The following is an 11,074-nucleotide window of genomic DNA, read 5'->3' as shown; positions in this document are numbered from 1 at the left end:
AAATATCAAGATGTCTACATTTCCCTGCTTGAAGATCGTCAAAGCCTTTCCATTACTATGTTTACTAATTTGTCGATTTTAGCCAAGAAAGTATTTTTATTTATTTATTTATATTTTTTATTTATTCATACTGCCGGCACAGGCCAAGGCAGGAGTTGCAGTTTTGCAAAGTACACATCTTGTTAGAACTTTTGCATGTAAAATACAATAAAAACAGAAAAAGAAACTCTTTGAACATTAGGAATTTTTGCATGTCACTGATGGCAGGAAAAAAAAAGAAAATATTTGAATAGCGCACAAAAACGTCAACCGCTGTGGTGCAATTTGAAGAACAAAAGGCGCGTGGCCGTAATAACAAAGTACAACCATTGTAATTACGAGTAGGTCCGACTGGCACAAGTTAAATAAAAGAAAACAGAGAGCAATGTACATAGATCACTTAGAGGGTGACAGGTGACAAGGCTAGTATACAATACATTTTTTTATGCACTCATAGAATATTCCCGCAGTGCAGCTTCAAAGCCCTTAGTCTCAGAATTTATAACTTCATTAGGTAGTTTGTTCCAGTCATCTATTGTCCTCACGAGAAAAGAATAATGAAAAGAGTCTTTCTTGTAAGTCAATGGTTTGATATGTTTACTGTGTTTTGTCCTTGACTGGATGGAACTGTCTGCTACAATGTACCTTTCGAGGTTTACTTTGTAATAGCCACGTAAAATATGATAAAAGAAAACAATCCTATTGTTCCATTTTGTTCTTAACAGGGGTTAATCCAGCCTTTATTCTTAGTTCTGAAACTGACTGCATTCTAGGATAAGCATTATAAATGAACCTAAGAGCTTTGTTCTGCACACGTTCACATTTCAAATTATTCTGCTCTGTGTATGGCACCCAAATGGGGCTTGCATAAGTAAGTAGTGGCAGGACTGTCATTTTATATGCTAACAACTTGACATCTGGCGTGGCATCAGTTAGCTTCTTCCGTAGCGTCCAAAGCTTTCTGATCGCTTTATCACAAACTTGATCTACATGCGATGACCAATTTAGATCATATCTGAGACACAAGCCCAAGTACCTGAACTCAGCGACATCATTTAGAATGACATCATGAATTTTATAAGAAAATACAAGGGGTTGTTTTTTACGCGTCATATGCATACAAACGGTCTTCTCTGTGTTCATGTCCATTTGCCACCGTTTGCACCAGTTACTGATTATGTCCAGATGGTCATTCAGTCTCTTCTGATCATCACAAGATTTTACATTACAATAAATAATAGTATCATCTGCGTAATGTTTAATCGTTATCTTTGGTGAAAAGCCGGTGTTCATATCGCTAACATACAAATAGAAAAGCAAAGGACCTATCACAGAGCCTTGTGGAACACCTGATCGTACATTTTTATTTGAGCTGACAACGTTATTAAGAAAAACAAACTGCTGTCTATGCGTTAGGTACGCCTCAATCCATTTTAGTACAATATTATTTTTCAATAAGTTGTGAAGTTTCAGTAGTAGCTTTTGGTGGGATATTCTATCAAACGCTCTCCTAAAATCGATAAAGATATCTATTTGTCCTCTTTCGTCGATACATTTGGCAATGTCATGTACAACTTCACCTAATATGGTAATAGTGGAATATCCGCACCGGAAACCATGCTGGTGGCTTCCCAGCACCCCATTTGCTTCAGCAAATTTCATTAAGTGTTTAGTTAAAATGTGTTCAAATGTTTTGCAACACGTACTCGTCAGATATTGGTCGGTAGTTTGTTACATCATGTTTTGCTCCTTGCTTATGTATTGGTATTACTTTGGCATACTTCCAGTCGCCAGGGACGTCACCAGATGGAAGAGACTTGTTAAATATTTCTACAAGGTAGTAGGAACACCATTCTGCGTACCTTTTTAGGAAGGTATTAGGAATTTTGTCTGGTCCCACGGATTTTTTCGTGTCCAGATTAAGAAGAAAGTTAAGAACTCCGTCATGACTAATTTTTATATCCGGTAAAGACGGTATGTTTGGTGAGTCTTCTAGATGCGGTGTTGTACCATCATCCCAGATAAATACGGACTCGAAATATTCGTTGAAAAAGCATGCCATTTCACTACTATCACTAACTGTGCAAGTAGCATTTTTTAAGAACGGAATGGGGGATTTCTGTTTTGACAGGTACCGCCAGAATTTTCCCGGAGATGTTTTAATGAACGTAGTCAATGATTCATTCATAAACCGCTGTTTTGCTCTCGCAATCTCTGCTTTAAATGTCTGGGAAAGGTTTTTAACCCTTTCATCTGTTGCATTTGAAGTTGTATTTGCGCATCTTGTTCTCATACGTTTCAACTGGCGCTTCATGTGAATAATATTCCGCGATATCCACAGATTTATCTTGCAAACTTTCTTGATGCGCATAGGAATGAAGGATTTTATGCATTTGTGAATTACTTTTTTAAACCGTTCCCATGCTTGATTTACAGATGTTGATTCAGGAGTTACAAAATTACTGAAACCGTCGAAGCCTTGTTCTAGACAATCCAGTACTCCTACATCGTCTGCTCTAGCAAAATCAGGCACTAGCGCAGTTTTTGCGGGGTGGGGTTTTTGGCACTTGATGGCCAGCCGGACGATTACCATCATATGGTCGGAAAGACCACTCATGACGTCACAGCGTGAATGATATTGCGTTGCTGACTGACTCAGAAAGACTAAATCAAGTAGGGATTTTCCGGATTCATGCATTCGTGTAGGCGTGCTGACAAGTTGAACCAAATTAATGGAAAATACGAGATCTAAAAAGGCACGGGATGTTGCCACATCAACCGTACCCTCCTTATAATTTACCCAGTCTATATGGGGCAGATTGAAATCCCCAGCCATTATAATTTTCTTTGTTGTGTTAGCAAACAGGGGTATTAAATAATCATTTAGTGACTGTATATAATCTTCAGTGGTACCCGGAGGTCTATACACCGCAATGACTGTGAAAGGAATAGTACCGATTTTCATACTGCACAAGACGCACTCTAGTTCTGGTGGTGACGGTATTTCAACGCAGAAAATAGTGGATTTGTAAACAATGGCAACACCTCCACCTCTAGTTCCCAGGTCTTTACGGCAAGCTGTGTAATTAGGCGGGAGAAGTTCTGTACTATCCATAAACTCGTTAAGCCACGTTTCAGTGACGACTATGTCTGGTTCATGCTCAAGAAGGATGCTTTCAAAATGTGAAGTCTTGTTCATTAAACTTCGCGCATTCAAGTTTATTACGGTTAGCAAGTCAGGAAGGCGACTCCGCTTGCTCCGGGGTGTTATCGTTTGAGCTGTGACGAGCTACCTGATAAGCCACGCGCGTAGCAGCATCATCGTCCCAGTAGTACGCCTTATCATTGACATATAACTTGTCAATGACTTGTCAATGTCATTGACATATAACTTGGAGCACACGTGCTCCATTCAACTTGTCGTTTTTGGCACTTTCCCAGAGGCATTTTCTGCGATAAACCACACCCTCATCTGTGAGGCTGGGCTGCTTTTATGGAAGCTCCTATCCAAATCCTTTTACATTGTGCACTCGCTGTTCCACTTGCTGCTGGGCTGGTGGACGAGTTGGTGAGTCCGTGTTTCGCTGCATCTTTGACCAGTTTGCACAGAGAATCTACCGCCCTCCTCCCACTTCTGTTGTTTTCTTCACAATGCATACACAATTTTCACCGGAGTCGTCACCAGGACGGAACAAGGAAATATCCCTGAGAAAGTTCAGCGTAGCGCCGGCCCTCGAACCCCAGGACTACTCTCAATCACAGAATGACTCAATTATAGAAAAGCAGAGTCTTTGAGGTAAATGCAATCACAGGTAGTCAAGGCAATGTCCTTTGATTGTTGGCAGATTGTAGTTTTGAAAGCATTGTTTTTTAACATCCGATTCTCTTGAGCTATTCTGTGGATACGAAGAGACCTCCTCCCTCTACGACTCCACCGTGCTGCGTGTGCTGCTACTTGTATAAATCGATGCCGACTGGGTAGTCGCAAGACGGATGTCCGGAGGGGGGGGGGGGGGTGTACTCGTATGGTGTGCCTCCCCTCCGCGCATAACGAAGGGCGGGTCAAGACCCCTCGCCCCTTCCTCATTTCCGCCACTGGTGGCGCGTCCAGCAGAGCAAGCAGCGAGGTGCGCTGCCCTAGCTGCATAGCGCAAAGGAACTCACGTTTACCACTGTCCTATAGGTTATGGGTTAGCACGATAGTCCTCCGTAAAGTGAGCAATAAAATCATAATACGGAAGTGTGTCGCGCACGGAGAGACGATCTCGCCATTACCATTCACCGCCTTTTTAAAGGAGGTTTCCCGACGCCTGAAATGGGGACAGTTGGGGATAAGAGTTAATACAGAATACCTTAGTAATCTGCACTTCGCTTATGATATTGCCGGGCTCTGTCACCCATGAGGTTGACTGCAAAGCATAATCGAGTTAGACAGGCAGAGCAGAACCTTCGTTTAAAAATTAACAAACAGAACACCAAAGTAACGTTCAGCGGTGTCGGAAGGGAAGAGAACTTCATAATTCGTAGCGAGGCGCTAGAAGTGGTAAGGGAATACGTGTACTGGGGCAGGTAGTGACCATTGATCCGGATCATAAGAGCGAAATAACTAGAAGCATAAGAATGGGGTGGAGCGCATTTTGGCAGGTTCTCTGATATCATAAATGACACTTTAATAATATTCCTCGAGCGAAAAGTATACAACAGCTGAACCTTACCAGTGCTCTGCCATGGGGAAAAATGTGCAGCTGAAGAAAAGGGTGCAACTTAAACTGAAGCGACGCAGCGAGCTAGAGAAAGGAAAGGAAGAGGTATAAAATAAAAAGAGAAATAGCGCAGAGTTGGTCAGGAAACGAACGCGGAATAATGACACCCTAGTTGAAATCAATAGGAAGAAATGGGCTTGGGCAGGGCACGTATATCGAAGGCAGGATAACGGATGGTCCTTAAGGGAAACGGACGGGATTTTAAAAGAATGCAAGCGTGGCAAGGGGCTGCAGAAAGCTAATTGGTCGGACGAAATTAAGAGGTATGCGTTGATAGAGTGGCCGCAGGTGGCACAGGACAGGGTTAATAGAAGTGATAAGGGAGAGACATTTGTGCTGCAGTGGACGTGTCAGATTTATGACGATTGCCTGTGGCGTCGCCTGTGGCCTGTGGCGATCGCCTGTTTGTCAGCTGAGTCTAGAGGTGTGTGAGATGTGGACTAAGTTAATACAGTACTTCTTCATTGATTACGTAACTGATGACGTCATTTGCACGGTACTACACTGCTGCCGGGGAACTTCGCTACGACTACGACAGGGGACATTGTAAAACAAAAATATTGTGTTAACTGGATGGCGCAGTGCATTATGTGACGTATGGAAGAACACAGGTGGGAAATAATTAGGTCTAGTTGAGGACCTGCTGAAGTTGATGCTTATTGATATATTAAAGCATTACAACGGCAAAAGGCTATTTTACTAAAATTGAGTTTTTATAAGCCAGAAAAGGTTGAAAACAATGTCTCACCACAATCCGTGAGCGTCAAAATATTTTGTTTTTATTTTTGAACAGTACGAATTCCTGGGGGTACGTTACAGCGCCATTTACTTTCAAACTATGATCACGGAGCGTTCGTCAATTTTGAGCCCACGAGTCTGAAGGAGGGGTGGGAAAAAATAAGTGTTGCATTATCAAGAAAGATTTTCTTCAGCAATGAATTCGTCTCGTGGGGTGGAACTAACATCAAGTGTGACAAAAAGCTAATGCCAGATATTTCTGGGAAATAAATGGAAGTGAAAAGAAATGAAAATATTCTATTTAGAGAAATAATACAGCTTGGATGCACTTGGCCTCGGCGTTCCTTCAACCGGTGCGAATGGCCAACCCTGTTCACACATTCGATTCACATCATCGACGCTTAATATTGCTCTGAAATAGTTTTTAAGGCGGAAGCCTTTATTGACTCATCGTTGTCCGCCCTTGCGTCCTTACGTCCATCCGCGAAATATATTACACTATAGCTGTTAATCAAATGCGGTTCGGGTGCCCATCGAGTGGGGCAGGGGTCATTTCTTTTCCTTAAAACAAAATTTCATTTCATTTCTCTTTCTTTACGGCTCGGTACGGGTGCGGACCGAGATATGTGAGACAGGGGCTATTTCCTTTCCGTAAAACAAAATTTCGTATCAGCATCCCTCGATCACCCGGGTTCGAACCCGACCGCGGCGGCTGCGTTTTTATGGAGGAAAAACGCTAAGGCGCCCGTGTGCTGTGCGATGTCAGTGCACGTTAAAGATCCCCAGGTGGTCGAAATTATTCCGGAGCCCTCCACTACGGCACCTCTTTCTTCCTTTCTGCTTTAATTCCCTCCTTTATCCCTTCCCTTACGGCGTGGTTCAGGTGTCCAACGATATATGAGACAGATACTACGCCATTTCCTTTCCCCAAAAAACCAATTATTATTATTATCACAGACAAGAGTTGTACCACTAGGATCAATTCTCTCACCTGTTCTTTTTAACATTTTTCTAAGCTCAATTCCATGCATTCAAAATGTAAAACCTTATGTGCACGCCGACGATAGTGCATTTTTTGCATCAGCAGGTGACATTCACACTATTTATCGAACGCTGCAAAATTTCCTCAATGTTCTTGACAACTGGCTAGGAAGAATTCATCTTTTCCTCATTGCGAAGAATCGCGCATTGTTAGTATTTCCGGTTTTTGTTCCTGAAAATATCTGCCTGGTCTATAGAAATAACACAATACCTCAAGCTCAGGCGATGAAGTATCTCGGAGTAATATACGACTCTACTCTCTCCTGGCGGCCACACATTGAGCAAGTTTCAGGCATGAGAAGGCATAGACTTCTGATGACTTATAAATGTATGTCTGCCCAATTTTAGAGTTCGAGTGTGTTTTATTCTCAGGACTCCTGCCTATAAACTTCGCCCTCTTGTGCTGTTGAAGCGTGAGGCGTTGCGCCTTTGTCTGGGGCTTCCAAAATATGTCCTAATGCTATTGTGCACCTTGAGGCATGAATCTCATCGTTATCAGCTAGGTTTCGCGTTTTAACTGTTCAAACATTTTTAAAATTTTGCGACTCACCTCTTCACGCTTCCAGTATAATATTTCTTAGTCAACCTTTTGCCTTTTCTAGTGCCGCCTGGTCTCGTTTTCATACTCCGCAGATATGTTACGTGCAGTCCCTCCTTGATCCCATAAATATTCATTTCACAGATGTACGCCAATTGTATTGCAACTCATCATCTGTCCAGATTGAATTCGATGACCTTTTTCCATCGAATGCAAAGCTGAAGGCCTTCCCGCTTCTTCAGGGTCTGCTGCAGGACCACGTAAGGTGCTTTCCCTCTCATGTTATTATTGCTACCGATGCCTCGCAGGATCGCGAAAAGGCAGCTGTGCGAATTTTTTCGCCTTCACTGGATTGGTCTTTTTCTCTCCGTCTTCCTGACTTCGCTCCCATTTTTCTGGCTGAATTATTAGCATTAATCTTAGCCTTACGAAAATTAGAAACTACCGTTTCCCAGGTCGTAGTTATGACAGACTCTCTGTCCATTTGCTCTTCATTATCCTCACCCACTGAGTCTCGGTCATTACGCCTATTTAAGTTCCTGATTCCGCTCCATCTAAATTCGGTAAGATTGCTTTGGGTACCAGGTCACATGAGCTTTCACTTAAATCAGGTTACAGATTCCTTAGCAAGAGCCTCTCTCTGCGGCCAAGTTGTTGCTGTCCTGCCAACGTGTTCATAGACAGCTGCGGTGAGGTTTCGCAGCTACACAATATTTTAGGAATTTGCTGCCTCGGCTCTTACATCATCTCCCGAATGTCAGCATCTTCTGCATCCTTGGAGTAGCAAAGACTGGCGCTCGCGCAGAGTAGAAGTCTCTTTCACGCGTTTGCGTTCCCGAGTTCCCCTTCTATATTTCTACCTTCACAGACCTGGCCTGGCGGCTTCCCCATTGTGCCCTTTTTGTGCCGAACCTGAGACAATAGATCACTTCCTGCTGTTCTGCCTCCGCTTCTCTCATTTGAGGAAGCGTCTTTTGAAATTCCGTTTGACCAACTGGGCTTGCCTGTGTCCTCCGCGGTTGTTCGCTCCATTGGCGTTTCTTTGCTTGGACAAAGCGACAGGAGTGTGCGCTCTGCTGTGCAAAATTTCTTCAAAACACGTAGCGACTCCCATTCTAATTTCGTTTTCCCGCACTCAGTCAGTACGACCTATTATGTACATTAAGCCATTGTCCCGTCCTCGATCTCCAAGTTAGCAGAACACCTGTCCTTCCGTCTTCCAATCTATCAGACTACATACTATTACCACTCCTTTTCCCGTGAAAACTTTCCTGTAACCAGCCATTAACCGGCTGTTTCTTGGCCATTCCCCCGTAGTGGGTATGTGCCAGCAACGCCTGAGGCCTTCCGTCCTTCCTTCCACAGATTAACCGTGTACATGTGCCGTTTACAGTGACATTTCCAGGCTTCTGTGAGTGCAACCAAACAAATTTTGGTGCGGTTTTACGTTATTTCCTACAATATCTTTCATTCAAACGCATCAACATTTTTAATAAGTGTTCTGCAGTCCCAAAACTATATTATTTATTATAAATTTCAAAAACTATGTATACGCACCATCATTATCAAGATCAGTCTAAGTACGCCCACTGCAGAAGAAAGCCCTCTTTCACGTCTCTTCAATAATTCTTTCCTGTACCAGCTGAAGCCACCTCATCACCTTATTAGTCACCCTTCGCGACCATCGGTTACCTTTCATTCGCATCAGATGCTCTATCCATGCCCATTTCTTTCACATGAGTTCGATTAGGATATCATTAACACTTGCTTGTTCCCTGACTCACTCTCTCATATTTCTGCCTGTCAACGTTACGCATTATTTTCCTTTCCAGAGCTCGATGCGTCGTCCTTGAAATGAACCCATCTCGTTCGCCTTCGCGTTTCTGCCACATCTGGGAGTACCGTTAAGATGCCGTTCTTATACAGTTTACTCATGAGAAATATTGTAAACTGCATTTGTTATCGGAGAGCGGTGCAAATGCGCTTCGCCCCTTTCCCCTTTTTTTAGTTTTTTTTCGCTTTCTTGATTAGGGTCTACGGTCCCTAACAAAAATAGTCTTTACACAGTGTATAGACTTTTGATAGACACTGTTACCTTCCTAAAGATATTCATTTTTGTCTACACATAATCTATAGCCTGTCTATAGACAAACGTCTACTAAAAGCTTATTGCCATACATCTATAGACTGTCTATAGGCTTTCTAATTCTTATTGACCGCTGTAAAAGTAGTGAATTCATTGGTTTTAAAGACAAGTCTACACACAGTCTATAGACTGACTAAAACAGTTTTTAAGGGGTGCCTGCCTGCCCTAAGTTGACGTATTTCCTCCCCACCTCCAGCACCTCGCTAGCTATTTTAACCTGCCGCTCCATTAACAGACTGGAAAAGGTTAGTTGGTTTTCTGCATAGTTGTTTTTAGACCCACCGTTTTGCTGTGCCTGTTTAACGCATTGATTACGCTTTGCAGTACATCTCAAGAGGGGCTTAGCGAGGCAATGTCATCGGCGAAGCCCTCATTTTTATAGATGAATACATCTTAAAAGCACAGTGGCTTTTCCCCGTTAAAGGACCCACTTGCAGATAATGGCGACAGTCGAGTCTTATCAATCCTGCTAGCGTTACAATGCTGGCAGTCAAAAATGAAAGGGGATAATCCATTCCCTCTATGGTCTAACATAGACCCATCTCTGCATTGCGACGCCACTCCCTGCATTGTTACGATAGCACGGTCATTAGAATCGGCCGACGTCTTGGAGGGAAGGGGGGCCTTTGATGGAAAAAGGCGCCGCTTGCTTAAGTTGCATCCGACTACAAGTCATTTTCTTTTGTCTTTTATTGCCAACTGTGCCAATACTAGGCCTATTTGTTTATATGAATTTTATTACTCAATTTCTGGAGAAACATGGTAGTAACGCACTGGTGACAGATCTCTTCTAGTATATCCTTCCGGGCTAGAATTTTATGGCTGCTTATATTTATGTATTTATTTGTTCCTCTAAGATCCACAACAGATTTTAAATTAGCAGTCGGCTGAGTAGGCAATCAGCTTGAATACAGATTACCTTCGATGGCGGTTTTGAGTTAGCTGAAGTCAATGAAGGTTCTTGTAAACCAGCGCAACGGCTCGAAGCCAAACAGAAAGGGACAAAACACCTCCTTTCTGTTTGGCTTCGAGGCGTTGCGCTGGTTTACAAGAACTATGTCCGACCAACTCGCCCACCAGTTCATGTTGCACAATGAAGGTTGCCACTTCGGATGGAAGGTCATTCCACTCTCAGGCTGTTGTCAGGAAAAAAGATTGGTGATATGTTTCGGTGCAGGCTTTCACATTGTAGACGGCGTTAGGGTATAATTACGGGAAATACGATTAGCGGAGCGATAGGAATAACTTCGTGATTAAATATATGGAAATATTTACGATAAGGAAAGACAGGCGATCTTGCGACGACTGACCAATGTGGGGAGGTTAAGCTGAAACTTTAGTGTGGAAACGCTAATGTGCACGGTATTAAAAAATTAGAACAAGTGAATCTTGCAGCGCGATTCTGGACGAATTCAAGCGTGTCAATGAGGTTAGCAAAGTTAGGAATATAGGATATAGGTGGTGCATACAAACAACAATTTCGACCGCTCAAATGTTAAGTAAGCAAGCAATTCTATGGAAGGCTGTGCTAAGGCAAGGTTAGGGCACAGGTATCCTAAAACTTGATTGGCTGTATTAGTTACATAGCAAACATGCTGCGACCAGGTTAGATTTTTGCTTAAATGCATACGAAGGTATTCATAGGAATCTACTGATTAATGGGACGGTTGATAATTGTATAAATTGCATCCTAGTGGTTGCGCCGGCGCTGGAATGAAAGAAAGGAACTTTTAAACAGACCATTGCGCAGTTTGACAGAGCAAACCAGGGAGACACGACACAGACGAGCGCTGACTTGCAACTGAAGTT

The sequence above is a fragment of the Amblyomma americanum genome, chromosome 4 (genome assembly GCF_052857255.1).
Source record: "Amblyomma americanum isolate KBUSLIRL-KWMA chromosome 4, ASM5285725v1, whole genome shotgun sequence".
Lineage (NCBI taxonomy): Eukaryota > Metazoa > Arthropoda > Arachnida > Ixodida > Ixodidae > Amblyomma > Amblyomma americanum.
The sequence above is the reverse complement of the archived record's forward strand: the minus strand, read 5'-3'. Positions refer to the sequence as shown.